The following is a 9,191-nucleotide window of genomic DNA, read 5'->3' on the forward strand; positions in this document are numbered from 1 at the left end:
CCGGTTGCAACTGAATACTCTCTGGGTCGACAAAGCGCGGCTCTTGTTGACCAAAACTCTTCTTCAAGGATGATACATGGAAGACATCATGAATATCCCCAAAATAATCTGGCAAAGCAACTATATAAGCGACGGACCCTACTTTCTCCAAAATCTGGAAAGGGTCGACATATCTCGGATCCAGTTTCCTCTTTTTACCAAAACGCTTAACTCCTCTCATGGGAGAGACTTTGAGATAAACCCAATCACCTTCTTCAAAAGATAACTCTCTCCTCCTAGTATCAGCGTAGCTTTTCTGACGACTCTGAGCTGCCGTCATTTTATCCCTGATGATCCGAACTTGGCTTTGCATCTCTTGAATTATTTCGGGCCCAATTATCTTACTCTCCCCGACTTCATCCCAACACAAAGGTGATAAAGGGTTAGAATTGCATAATTTAGTTGTTTAAATGAGTGATTTATTTTATCAAATAAGGATTGAACACTTAATTATGCATCAAATTCTAATATTGAATGTCAAATTAATTGATGCCAATATTTTTGCACATCAAAGTCTCATATTTGCCCTTGAAATACTTAAACTATAATATTATTTCATTTATATATTGTAGGGAATTTATGGAAGGAAAGAAAGAATGGGACCTATGAGGAAATAGAAGAATTGATTATGGTTTTATGGAATCTCATCTAATAGAGATCAATTGCACTTCACTCGGACAGCCAACAGCAGGAGCACGCCGAACATATCATGCTGGACGCAGCACGTTGCAGTAGAGTGGGGCTGGTTTCATATATATTTTTCACCTGGTTTTACGTTCTTAGTGCAGATAGTAGGCGGCTGGGATTTATTTTTCTGGTTCTTACGAACAGAATATTCATTTTGATATATTGCATGTTCTTTCCGTAGCTTCTTTCTTTCTTTTTTTTTGGTTTTCCTTTTTCATGTACTGGGAGTCTTCATCTTCAACATTTTTCTTTTCTTTCTCGTTAGGAGGTAGGCGGCTAGCTTTGGATTACTCACGCTGTTTTCGTTGGAGACGTTCGGTGCAGCAGGAGTTTTTAGTTTATTTCTTTTCTTTTTCGTTTAGACCCTTGGGCGGCTGGTCTTGGTTTTATTCATTCTTGCTTTTTTTCATTTTAGACGGAGGAGCAGAGGAGAGTTTTATTACTTTTTTTGTTTTGCATTTTGGACTTCACGACTGGAGGCTTTCGTCCAGGCTGAGGGTAGAGTAGTCTGCAGTTTAATTTCTTTTCTTTTCGGTTAGACGAGAAGCGGCTGGTATTATCTTTCTTTTCACTTTGCATTTTCATTTGAGACGCAGTGGCTTGTTTATTGTTTTTTTTCGTTTGTTAGTTTAGACACAGGTCGGCTGGAGAGTAGCAGACCTTAGGTCGGCAGCTCTCTTCCTTTCTTCTTCATTTATTTTTCTGCTGTTTCCTTATTCGTTTCCAGAGCAGAACCGGTTCGGCGTCTTTTATTTTATTTTTTCTTTACTTTTCATTTTCATGATTTGGGAGTTTAGCTTTTAGTTTCCTTTCCGTTTTACGTTTGAGAACCAGGCAGCATCTTTTTTTCCTTTCTTTTTTTCATTTTCTGCAGTTTACTTTTGTGGTGGCGCTCGGCTCTTTTTTTTATTTTAGATTTCTCTTGTTCTCATATTTTATCATAACTCAACTTAGATTTATTTTTATTGTTAGAAATATCATGTGTAACTAATTTTTAAAACTTGGGTTGTGGAGTGAGACTTAATTTATTTTGAGAATCTAGTTTAATGCAATATTTTGTTATTGAATGTTGATTTCACTACGTTACTAGTTGGATTTAAATTGAAAATAGATTATGGCTCTTGCTCTTGTTTTGTTGTTGACGTAAGGCACAACAAAAGCGTGAAAATTATCAAGGCTTCTCTCAATTGTTTGTTAATGTGTGTTCGGCTAGTAAAGTGGAAAATTCTTTAGGAAAATATTGCAAAACTTGAGCTTATCTTTTTATCTTCCGATTATCAATGCCCTGATTGGGTGGTTAATCAAGAAAATTATCTAGAATCCAAAATAAAGAGAGTCTCACATCTAACCCAAGTATTTGTTAATTTGCCTTTTTGATTAGAAACTCTAATTTCAACTTCAATTATATTTTTTGCATTGCATTTTAATTTTATTTTCATCTCCCATACTCGATTGATTTGTTACTCACAAATCTCTTATACGCTTTGATTACCCTTTGTCCCTGTGGAATACGATCCTGAACTTATCCTTGATACAACTTGACACTTCTACACTTGGAAGCACATTCGAGATCGAGTCAAAAGGCGATCTGCACTTCCTCCCATAAAGAGTTTCATAAGGAGCCATCTGAATGGTCGCATGGAAGCTATTATTATATGAAAATTCTATGAGCGGCAAGTGATTTTCCCAACTCCCTTGAAATTCCATGACACATGCTCGCAACATACCTTCAAGAGTCTGAATGGTGCGCTCTGATTGGCCGTCCGTCTGTGGGTGATATGCAGTACTGAACTTCAACTTAGTACCCAATGCTGCCTGCAAACTTTTCCAAAACTGAGACGTGAACCTTGGGTCCTGATCCGACACAATACTCTTCGGCATGCCGTGCGACCCCACTATCTCTTTCACATACAAACGTGTCAACTTACCCAAGGAATCAGTGTTATTGACAGACAAGAAATGAGCACTCTTCGTTAACCGGTCAACAATCACCCAACCAGAATTCTTCCCACCAGGAGTCCTCGGCAAGCCCACTACAAAATCCATCGTGGTGCCATCCCACTTCCACTCAGGAATAGGGAGGGGTTGGAGCATACCGGCGGGTCTTTGATGCTCGGCCTTGACTTGACGACACGTGTGGCATTTCTCGATATACAAGGCAATATCCTTCTTCATTCCATCCCACCAATAATTTTTCTTCAAGTCCCGGTACATCTTCGTACTGTCAGGATGAACTGAATAAGGGGCCGCATGAGCTTTTGTCATGATCCGCTCCTTGAATTTTGAATCTTTAGGGACCACTCTACGATCTCAAAACCGAAGAATTCCATCTTTATCCATACTGTAATGCAACGGCCCTCGAGATTTTCTGACTCTTTTTCTGACATCCAACAGCTTCGGATCCTTCCTTTGAAGAGTCTTCAATTCCTCAAAATCAGCCACTCGAATATTAAGAATTGAAGATAATACCTCCACTTGCTGTGAACTTTCAATAAGGAGTCTTCTCATCCCACAAAGCAAAGAATCCAATCCTGACGACTCGACCTCATCTTCCAAGTGCGATTTTCAACTCAAAGCATCAGCAACTAAATTTGCCTTCCCCGGATGATACTTGATCTCGCATTGGTAGTCACTGATTAACTCTAGCCATCGCCTTTGCCTCATGTTCAGATTCTTCTGGGAAAACAAGTGCTTCAAGCTCTTGTGATCGGTGTATACTTCGCAAGCTTCCTCATACAAAAAGTGCCGCTAGATCTTGAGAGCAAAAACAATCACAGCCAATTCTAAGTCGTGCGTCAGATAATTCTTCTCATGATCCTTTAGCTGACGGGATGCATAAGCAACCACCTGTCCTTCCTGCATGAGGACACAACCCAATCTGAATTTAGACGCATCACTGAAGACTACGAATGGCTTATGCGGTTCTGGAAGTGCCAACACTTGTGCAGTTGTCAACCTGTTTTTCAGTTCTTAGAAGCTTCCCTCACACTTGTCTGACCAAACAAAATCTTCATTCTTCTGAGTCAAAGCTGTGAGAGGTCCGAATAGGCAAGAAAATCCCTCCACAAATCTTCGATAATATCCGGCAAGTCCCAAGAAACTCCGGATCTCGCGCACGGTAGTCGGACACTGTCATGACAAAATAGCTTCCACTTTACTAGGATCAACAGCCACTCCGTCTCGAGAAATCACATGCCCAAGAAATCTGACTTCCTCCAACCAGAATTCACACTTGCTGAGCTTGACATACAACTAGTGTTCTCTCAATTTCCCAAGAACTAGACAAAGATGATAAACATGCTCTTCAACATCTCGGGAATAAATCAGAATATCATCAATGAACACTACCACAAAAGAATCCAAATAAGGTCGAAATACCCGATTCATTAAATCCATAAAAGCAGCAGGGGCATTCGCTAACCCAAACGGCATCACCTTAAATTCATAATGCCCATATCTCAACCTGAAAGCAATTTTGGGCACATCCTTGTCTCTTATCCTCAACTGGTAGTATCCTGACCTTAGATCAATCTTCGAGAACACAGCTGCTCCTTGAAGCTGATCAAACAAATCATCGGTCCACTGGAGAGGATATTTATTTTTGATGGTCACCTTATTTAATTCCCGATAATCTATGCACATACGGAGGGTTCCATCTTTCTTTTTAACAAACAGCACGGGTGCACCCCACGGTGAAGTACTTGGTTGAATGAACCCCTTATCTACCAGCTATTGCAATTGAGTCTTCAACTCCTTTAATTCAGCCGGTGCCATGCGGTAAGGAGCTTTATGTACAGGGGCCGCTCCAGGTTCCAAGTCAATAACAAACTCCATTTCACGAACAGGGGGCAGCCCAGGTAAGTCATCCACAAACACGTCGGGGAATTCCTCCACAATGGGAATGTCCACTAAAGACTTCTTCTCAGACGGTGAGGACACCATCTGGACTAAGAAGGCATCCGCTCCCCATGCAATCTCTCTTCTTGCTTGAATTGCCGATATAACTACCGGCTTTTCTTTTAGCATACTCCCCGCAAATTTCAAATAATCCTCAGTTGGAAGCTGAAAGCTAATTACCTAACTTCTACAATTAATACTCGCATAATATCGGTATAGCCAATCCATCCCAAGGATGATATCAAAACCCAACAGCTTAAACACAACCAAATCAGCATCCAAAAACCTTCCATCAAAATTTAAAGGGCAACCCAAAGCAACCTTGGAACACCATACCACTTCACCATTTGGTAGAGCCACTACCAATGACTTTGGCAAAGGTTCCGTAACCAAATTACACATCCGAGCAAAAGTGGAAGATACAAACGACTGTGAAGCACCCGAATCAAACAAAGTGCAAGCATAAAATTCATATAAACGGACTCTTCCTGAACCAAACACATTAACCCATGAAATCCAAAAACAAAGAAGAAACCAAAGCACACCAAAAATCAAATCCAATATTAAATTAAATTAGATCCATACCTACAATCACTCTAGCATCATGGGTCGTTGGCACCTCATCATCCACATCTCTGGGTGTGACAGCATAAACCCGGGCTTGCGTTGTTTGCCTTGGATTTGTTCTTCCACCGCGTCTACCTCCAAGGCTTCCTTGAACTAGCCTAGGACACTCACGAGCAAAGTGTCCCTGCTGGCCACAATTGTAGCATTGAGCCCCACCAGAAGGGCAGTCACCCACATGGACTCTATTACAAACTCCGCAAACTGGCACCCGTCCTCCCATACGTACACCTGAGGATGCTTGTGGTCGAGTCCCAGTCTGCTGAATAAATTTCTGAGGCGAACTCGAACTACTTCCTTCACCAGAAAAAATCCACCTCTTATGTCTTGGAGGGGAGCCCATACTCAGATTATTCTCTCGCTCTACAAGAGTGGCCACATCCACTAAATCTTGAAAAGTGGATATCTAGTATCTGACCACCATTCGGCATTTATCAGGATGTAGACCCTTTTGGAAATGCTCGGCTTGCATTTCCTCCAAGGCGATGAGATGGGGAGCAAATCGCCCAAGTTCTATAAATCTCTGGGCGTACTGTTCCACGGTCATGCTCCCTTGGACCAAGCTTGAGAACTCTCTTGCTTTTTGCCACCTTACAGAAGCGGGAAAGAAGCGATCATTAAACTCTTTCTTAAATCGCTGCCAGGTCACAGCGGCAAAAGATCCCAATTCTGACTCCAGCATTACTCTCTTTGTATCCCACCACTCAGAAGCAGTGCCTTGCAACAGATAGCTGGCATAGAGTACTTGTTGCGCCTCAGTGCAACCACATACCTCAAAAGTTCTTTCCAAATCTCTGACACACTTTCCAGCTTGAAGTGGATCCTCTTCTCCAGTGAAGGGTGGAGTTCTATGCACTAGAAAGCGCTCATAGGTGCATCCAGCTTGCACCCCTCCACTGGGCCCTCCTGGTAGCAGCCAAGGCCCTCCTTGTTGTGGCCAAGGCCCTCCTTTTTGCAGCCTAAAATTCTGTTGCATGAACTCAGTCATCTGCCTTATTGCTTGGGCTATGGAATCATCTCTCGGTGTATCGTCCCGAGGCTCTTGAGTAGATTTTCTTGGCCTCACCATCTTCCTGTCACAACACAACCTTTGACCCCCTTTAAGAAAACAAATAAAACCAACAACATAAAACCAAAAACCAAAACCAAACCACATACCAAGAAACAAAAGAAACCAGCATGCAAGAACACAACTAAACAAATAAAAACAAGCAAACAAGCTCAAATAAATAAAACAAATAAAACAATTCAAATAGCAACTTTACTTAAAATAAATTTTAAATCACGACTTTAAAAACATTCTGGTACTACCTATGGGACATGTGGTTTTACCCAGAGCCAAACCGCTCTGACACCACCTGTGACGCCCCCAAATCCCCACACACAGAGACGGGGAAATCGAGACGTCCGGATGGTGACAACAAGGGTCACCACCCTAACGACTAGTGCCAAGCGTGTGTATAAGCAACAGATGTGCACGAAGAAACATGCAGCGGATAGCAAAGTCATATAACTAAGTACCAGAATTTCTCTTAGTTTAATACAAAGCTGTTCAAAACATACATAATAAAATATTACAAACTACAAATATAGTTTTAAAACCAACTACAAAGCATAACTCCACTCAGAACTCCGGCGGAGCCGCATCCTCGGGCTCAGCCTCCTCCTCCTCCTCGAACTCTGCACCAAAATCTACGGTACCAAAAATGGTGCCGCAGGTAAGTAAGATCCAAACACCACTAGATAAAAACATATTGAAACTCAAACAACATGCATGAAAGAATGCAGTGCGCATAACCCGTAAAACCATATTTTTCCACGCACGCCAAAAATCCATTTAGCCCAAAAACATAACCTTTAAAACCAGTTCTCGCCATTATCCTAGATAATGGCCCAAATCAAAACCACAATTTTCCCAGAAAATGGATCACATAGCCTCAAACCAAACCTCACCATTTTCCCATAAAATGGCTCGTAACCAAAACCATTAAAACCAATCCAATTATGCATGCACCATGATTTCCCCTAGGGATCATCCGCACACTCTGGCTCTGTGCCACACCGCAGGTAACGTCTACGTGTGTGACACCTAAACGAGTGATGCCCAGTACTCGCGCCCAGCCCGTCCCTGGCCAGGCCATCCTCTAGTCCCCGACATTCTAGGGACCACGGAGTCGACAGGACAGCGTTACCGTATCGTGCGATCCGGTCATCGTCCTGCGACTACCCAGGGGATGTCACTCAGTATTATCCACTCCCAAGTGACCAAAGGAGCTCCACCGATATAATAACCTATCTCGGCTTGGGCTCGTGAGACACATGCACCCGAAAATCTATTTACACCAATAAAACAGGATTTTTCTCAATTAAATAAAATGCACATGTATGCTTCATGTAATGTACGCCTCAAGGCACAAAACAACCAACCAATTACAAATCAACAAATCAAGCAACTCCGTCCATAATCCATCCGACCCCCGAACTCCTCAGACTCAGTCCGAAATCAACCAACCAACAGATAATTTATTGAAAGAGCAAAATATATTTAAATATAAAAGTAGAGTTTGGAAAATACTTACAACGCTATACGGTATTTTTTGAAAGCTCGCGGCATTGCAAACGGCGGAGGAAAAGCAACATAACAGTGTATTTTACATTGTGGTCGTGGGTAATAAATTACCCACTTTCGAACAGGGACAAACCAAGACACGAAATTGATAGAGAATGGCCTTGAGATGTTTATGAAGCTAAAGGAAGTGAGCTTTGGCTGTGGGTGGCAGTGGAAACAACGGTGAAAGGGCAAAAATGGGCTAAACGGAGTTGAGGCCGGAACGGATCGAGGCCGGAAATGGGTTGGTTAGGTCGGCAAGAGGTAGGGGAAGAAGTTGTGAAGAGGTGTTGGCCGGAGGTGGAACGACGACGCCGAAAAAGCTCAAAAACCATTTGGCTTGGAGGAGCTCGTGGCGGCTAACGGTGACTCGGATGGAGGTGAAACTTTGTGGGGATGTTCACCGGTGGGAGGGGAAGAAAACTGGGTGGGTGGTGTCGGCCACGTCGCCGGCAAGCGGTGGTTCTAGGCTGAGAAAGCAACCGGTGATAGAGAGAGAAGAGAGAGCTGGTGCCGTGACTTCCATCTGTGCGTGGCGACTAATGGCTAGACGGATGGCCCTGAAAATTGGTGGGGGTGATCACCAGCCGAAGGGGGTTCGAATGGTGGGGGTGGTGTTGACCACACCGGTCGGAAGCGGCAGGTCTAGGGGGTCAAAGGGTCGGCGACGGGAAGGAGAAAGAGAGAATCGGCGTACACAGGAAGAAGAAAGGAAAAGAAGAATAAGAAAAGAAAGAAGAAGGGTAGTTCTACTCGTGATCCTTAAGTTGTCACGAAGCATAAACGACTACTTGCTCTCCTTGCATCAAAACACATCCTAGTCCCATCTTAGAAGCATCACTGTATACTATATAAGGCTTGTGCAGTTCAGGCAAAGCCAAGACTGGTGTTGTAGTTAACCTCATTTTTAGCTCTTGGAAGCTCCTTTCACATTCCTCACTCCAAACAAACTTAGCATTCTTCTTAGTCAATGCCATTATTGGACTAGAGAGTTAACGAAAAACCTCCACACAGGCTAATGATGCATGGATGACAGTAAAAGCATGAATGCATAATCAAATTCATAAGTATTTAAAGTATAACTTGACATAAAGTATAGCATAACTTCACATATGACATAGTATCACTTCACATCTGACGTAGCATAACTTCACATCTGACATAGCAAAACATAATAAAACTTGACATAAAGCATAACATAACTTCACATGTGACATAGTATCACTTCACATCTGACAGAGCACTACTTCACATATGACATAGCATAACATAATAAAACTTGACATAAAGCATAACATAACTTCACATATGACATAGCATAACTGACATAACTTAA

Source organism: Carya illinoinensis, chromosome 9 (genome assembly GCF_018687715.1).
Source record: "Carya illinoinensis cultivar Pawnee chromosome 9, C.illinoinensisPawnee_v1, whole genome shotgun sequence".
Lineage (NCBI taxonomy): Eukaryota > Viridiplantae > Streptophyta > Magnoliopsida > Fagales > Juglandaceae > Carya > Carya illinoinensis.